Below are 6,109 nucleotides of genomic sequence, written 5' to 3' on the forward strand. Positions count from 1 at the left end.
CACAGATGGCGCTTTGCTGTGATTTCCATTCCAGAGTGTACTATCACTTATTCTGTTTTTCTCACAGCTGCTCACTCCCAGTGTTAGCACACTCAGAATAGCCTGGTGGGGTATAAATAGGGCTCTTCCTCTGTCGCAGACGGCAGTGTCACAGTTTGTACCATTCCCATTTACTTTTAAGAAGTTGTTAATGCTGTTGATGTTGTTCTACGCCTTCCTGTCCCCAAAAAGCCTGAGAGGCTGCACGGCTGCAGGCGTCTCACAGCAGCTCTCCAAAGCCAAGCTCACTGGACGTGACCACCAGGACAAGCCCACGTGACCACGGCGGCCATTGCCACGTCTTCCATTCAAGAGGGACCCTGGTTCAGCTTTGCACCGGTAAGTGCAGCCAGGCCCTGGTGTCCCCAGGCATTTCACTCCCTAAATTCCTGCCCTAAACTGCTTCATGGCCTCTGGGGCGTTCAGATGGGTACCTGACCCCGATTCACAGAGCGGTTGTGAAAATGTGGACCTCACATTTTCTGCTGAGGTTAGAGAAGTATTTTAAAGTGTAACTATAGCAGCTAATGGTAATGAAGTGCTCCAAAAGCTTAAGAGGAAAGATTAAATCAGATTAAATATTAGTACTGTATGAACAGATTCTGGTAGTGAATATGTCAACGAGGCACTGGCAGATCCTGAGGCTTCTACTTTTTTCTCTAGTTTGATATATACACTCCCTATTTGCAATATGTGCTTGAAAGAAACCTGAAACTATTTCCCTCTCAAAGTGATTTTGCTTTTTGCATTTGATAGATTCCGTGTCATTAAGAATATTTCTCAAGATGAACAAATCAAGAGATCTTTTCTTGCCTCTGTCCTGACTTTTACAAACACTGGTGCCAGGGCATTAAAGTAATAAAGATATTTATGTTCTGTTTCTACAGCATGTTATATGACAGGATCTAGAAGTCTGAGTGGCATTCCTCGGTGTCGCTATAATAAAAGTAGTAAGTCAAATACTAATTAGAGGTGTTTGAATTTTTTACTTTGAATCTCGAAGTACTTTTAACCCATAATTACTTTTTAACCAGATAATAAATTCTCTATGGTCCAAAACTTCTAGTTTTTCAAACAATAAAAGCTGAAGTTCAGTTTAAAATAACTACTTCTATTGTCAACAAAAAGTCAAACTTGGATGTTTTGAAAACTAACACACTCCAAACCAAAACCGTTTCTATTTTTACAAACAGACAAAGATTCTAATAATTTTAGGCAAAAATTATACCAAAAGTTTCATGAAAAATGAATCATGCTTCCAACCACTATGTACAATACCACACAAACGCTCCCTCTATTGGTTGATTTTCAAAACCTATTCCAAACATCACAGCAGCATGCCTGAAGAGATTATTTTTTTCCCTTGGAAAAAAAACCCCCCAAAATTATGACACACAAGAATAAATTGTTCAAATTACTGCCAATCTTCAAGAAAAGATTAATTAAATTTTAACAGTCTCTAAGCCAAATGATTTAGGTACAGAACTAGTTAATATTCACACTTCAGAACACTTAAAATTTAATTTTGAAAGGTTTGCAGGCTAATTTTTTTGGACTAAGAAAAGTGCTCACTTCCAGTGGAATAGAAAATACTGTGGTTATTCTCCTGTTTTCTTATGGGGTGAAATGGCACCATTGTGTATCATTAAGAACACAGTTCTCCAGTAGCATTGACAACAATAATACTGAGGAGGAATTTAGGAGGTTTTTTTCTGCACATTAAATCTCCAACAAGCAGTTCTTTAGGAGCTCAAGTGGTTTTGTGCAGAGTGGAGCTAGCCTTCCTGAGCCTGCCAGTTGCCATCAAGAAAAAAAAAAATCTGTTTCCATGGAAACATCCGAGGTGGACCAAGCATGGATTAATCAAAATGCAAGGAATCCTTTTTGCAAGGTACTAGAAAAAAATCCAGTTTAAAGTGAGCACTGCTGTTCTTTCCTTCCATTCACACTGGAAAGCATGGAAAATTCTCCCCAAATGCATATGTGACATACACTTTAATTAGCATGGTAGAAAGGTAGAGTTTTTCTTACATTTATAATTAGCATGTGGTTATGAACTAAGAGCAAAGAATATAATAACATTAAAAAAGAGAGGTGATGAAATAAATAATTTTAAATTACACCTTACCTTCCTCTTTTATCTGCTACTCATTTTATCGGGTGGCTTTTTTATGGTTAAAATTGTTAATAGGTTTTTGTGTATTCTTAGTACTGAAGGCTTATTCTGGTATTCAAATACTAGCTGTGGGTTGGGTTTCTTTTTACTATTATACATGATATTGTATCATTCTCAGCTGTCACCAAAGGAGAAGGTTCTGCCATCAGAATGTAGCTGATAATTTTGCCATTGTACAAAGATGAACAAAAGAGACTATGTAAAAGCCAACCTTCCTTAACCAATGTTCTCAACAAAGGCATCACTAAAAGACTACAGCACTGCTCCATTTTTTTAAGACCGCTTCCACTGAACCAGTTCTTTTGCCTGTTCTTTGAGTCAGGAACACACACACATTTATTATAATTGAAGTTATTTTCTAATTATTCTGTTAATGGAAGATGTTCAAAAATACTCTGAATATATAAAAGGAGCACACAATAATTACAGTAGAGGCTAACAAATGCCAAATGGCTGTAAAACCTCCATTTGTAAACAATCACATGATACTAATTTCACAGATACAAGATGCACTTCTGCTTCCAATCCTACCTCACAGCGCTGCACTGCTATGAAAAATTGCCAGCAATAGCATTGGCAGGGTTCCACTTTTGTGTTTTATAAAGGTTTGGTAGCAATACACTCAGACTTTTTTTTTCTCTTTATTTTATTAGTTTTCAGCAGGGATCTGAGAATCAAGCTGGGTTTTCCATCTCTAGCATCACCATTAGTAATAAAGGTTATGCAGGCCAAATTACGATCACAATAATCTGTGTGTATCCCTCTGTTATCTGCAGATTTGCTCAAACATGACTTGGTAAAGGATTCCTAGTGGCACATGCGGGTGCCTGGATGCACATGGAGGATGAGGGCTATTGGCTCCTGGAGGTTTAAATGAAGTAGAAAGCAGCAAATACTTCATTTCTGTCGCTCAGACTGGCCGAGGCGACTGAATACGCAATGGCTCGGGTCATGCAATCGCGCACCGCAGCAGTCCATCCACAGAAAGATTACAGTAAGTCAGTTTTTACTTACCTTTGAAAAATACTCCTAACATGCTAGTTATTGCCCAGGCAGATAACCCTGCACAGCTGCTCTTAAGGCAGCATAGAGCCGGGCGCGCACCATCTCCACGCGGCAGGGAAGCCGACATGGGCATGCAGCACATGGCGGAGGCACGAGCCGGGGGGACATGCAGGGCCAAGGCACAGGGGACCCATCGCCAAGGCGCCTGAGCGGCACACGTGTCCACCGCCAGGCACACGGGCCGTATGGGAAGCTGGCGTTGACTCATTTCCCCCTTCCATATGTCCCACTAGTAGAAAGTGCAGTGGGTTCAACAACCGTTCACAGAAATGGTCTCTTTTTCTGGCCTGCTTCAATATGAACATGCCCAAAATGTCAAAATCCTTGAGCAGCTGCAAGGAAACCCCAGCGCTGCTTCCCCCTTCTTCCCACCAGCTCTGCTGCTGCAGGCCTGCCAGGACCCCCCCACCTTCGGCACTGGGCAAGCCTGCCTTGGAGCTAGCAAAAGTTAGTCTAGCCCAAGTCTTCAGGCTCAGCAAACCAGCATTTCCTAATGGCACTTCTTTTTGCCAGAAAATTTTGGCCCCGGTGGAAACACCCCTTTGGAACGAAAGGCTTCCTGGAATAAGGGAGTCTCTTTCACCGGGAAGCGATGCAGACAGACGATAAAGAACCACCCTTCTCCTTGCTACACACAGTATTACCTCACAGGCTAATACAAGACTTTCTTTTAAAGCAGCTACAACTTCTCTCCATATTTAACACTTTAAACACTGGCTTCTTTATAGCACTCACCATGCTATTGCCAGTTGTCTGAGGCTACATCGTACATACAGGCAACACAGTGTTTAAGTGACTGGGGTTGGAGAAGAATAGCCACATACCTCACCTGGGTGACAAGGGACATCTAGTGGCTTCCCAGCATCGCCGCCGTGGTACCAGCGCCCGGAGATGCAGGGCCAGACATCCCTCTGTAGCGAATGCAGCTAGCTGCCTGGCCTACCCTTAACCGTAAGGATGCAAACTTTTCCAGCCCTGCTGCAATGAAAACCTATTGCTGCTAAATAGAATAATAGCCTTCTGCCTTCTCAATCCTAACATTTCATGTATATCCAGATAATGATGTTCCCCTGCTCCTGCTCCCTTGAACAGTTCTCTCAGTCTTGCTTCACCGTTAGAAAAAATAATAATATATTCAACTAGCACAGAAAGAGCCTGGATATCTCAGTGGCAAAGGCCTGTAATGGATCATAATGCTGTCCTCCCTTTACTCAGAGAAATATATGGCTTAGGAGGAGCTCATGCCTATGTGAAAGTAAAAAATCAGAACATGATTATAGCAGGACTTTCTTGTTTTTGAACCCAAACCATTCTACAGAACAGGGTTCAAAATTATTCAGTTTTGAAACAATTAAACAATTACACCAGCAGAGGTCGGAACAAGATGATGATGGTAGAGTGGGGATGGAAACCACTTGTCTCTGAAGGCCAGCAGGTCATAGGATCACAGGATAACTCGGGTGGGAATGGACCTCAGGAGGTCTCTGGTCCAATGTCCTGCTCAAGTCAGGGTCAGCTCTGAGTTCAGACCACAGCACTCGGGGCTTTACCCAGTCAGGGCTTGAAAACCTCCAAGGATGGAGACGGCACAACATCCATGGGCAACTGGCGCCACTGCCTGACTGCCTTCATGGTGAAACTGCTTGTCCTTCAAGCCAGTCTGAACTTCTGTTTCGACTTGTGCCCGTTGTCACTCGCCCTCCCACCGCGCACCGCTGTGCGGGGCTGGCTGTGTCCTCGCAGTGACCCCTCATAGGTGCTGGGGCTGCTTTAGGCGTCCCTGCAGCCGCCGCTTCCCTGGCCGAGCTAGCCCTGCTCCCGTGGCCTCTCCTTGCTGCAGGAGGAGCTGCTCCAGCCCCCGCCGTGTCTGCGGCTCTCTGCTGTGCTCACCCTGCTATGTCCAGGTCTTTCCTGTACTGGGGGCCCAGAGCTGGATGCAGTGTCTGGTCTGGTCTCATGAGCGCAGGCTGGAGAGGCTCATCGCTCGCTCAGTCTCTGGCCTGGCTCCTGCAGTCCAGGGTGTGCTGGTCGTCCCTGCTGCCAGGCCCCACTCAGCTCGTGGCTGCCAACACGCGGTGCCCAGGACCTTTCCCACAGAGCTGCTCCCCAGCCACCCAGCCCTGGCATCTATCACTGCCAGGGGTTTGTCCCTCCCGGGCAGGACTTGGCCTTTGAACTTCTTGAATTTCATAAGGTTCCTGCTGGCCCTTTTCTCCTGTCCCTCTGGGCAGCAGACCTGCCCTCGAGCAAATCCAGGTCATTCAGTCTGTCTTCACTGTAACCCCAAAACATGCTTTCAAGCAGGGCAGATTCCTTCAAATGGGAAGACTGGTAGGTTTTCAGCTTGGTTCAGTTTGTAGACCCTGGAACCTTTTTAACAAGAGCTATGGTCTCTTTTAGAAATTTCCTATATGTAAACTGTTGTACAACCTAAATGAAATCACTTTGTTGAGTCTTTCTTTTGCAGGTCCCATAAGAGTCCACAAACCGCTGGATGGGCTGCTCCAAGGCCCCAGAGGATGGGTGCATGGAGGGACAACTCTCAAATCTATGTTCTCTTTCCCCCAATAGCATTGCAGACTAGGCCTTAACCCAGACACTGAAATGTTAAGGCCCATTAATGAACACTTTGCATGCATGCAAACCTGGTGTTTTCAAATATCCCCTAGGAAAAAAGGCTGAGGAATGACCAAACACATTAACCCGCAGCAACAAGGTAGGGCTGCTGTTAAAGTCTCTGCAGCTGGAGTCTTTCTCCACAAGCAGCTGCAGCCTGGAGTAAGACGGGCTTATACAGTCTCTGCTTCCTCTCCGCCGCTACTGCTTGTC

General features: G+C 44.8%; 1 long non-coding RNA gene across 1 annotated transcript; it reads left to right on the top strand.

Annotated features, from left to right (window-relative positions):
* The first annotated feature begins 225 nt into the window (after positions 1 to 225).
* LOC135328726 (uncharacterized) lies at positions 226 to 5,804 on the top strand. The gene is made up of 3 exons (XR_010389734.1): positions 226 to 378; positions 2,992 to 3,209; positions 5,748 to 5,804. It is a non-coding gene; the product is annotated as an uncharacterized LOC135328726 (long non-coding RNA).
* The last annotated feature ends 305 nt before the right edge of the window (positions 5,805 to 6,109 follow it).

This window comes from Dromaius novaehollandiae, chromosome 1 (assembly GCF_036370855.1).
Source record: "Dromaius novaehollandiae isolate bDroNov1 chromosome 1, bDroNov1.hap1, whole genome shotgun sequence".
Taxonomy (NCBI): Eukaryota; Metazoa; Chordata; class Aves; order Casuariiformes; family Dromaiidae; genus Dromaius; species Dromaius novaehollandiae.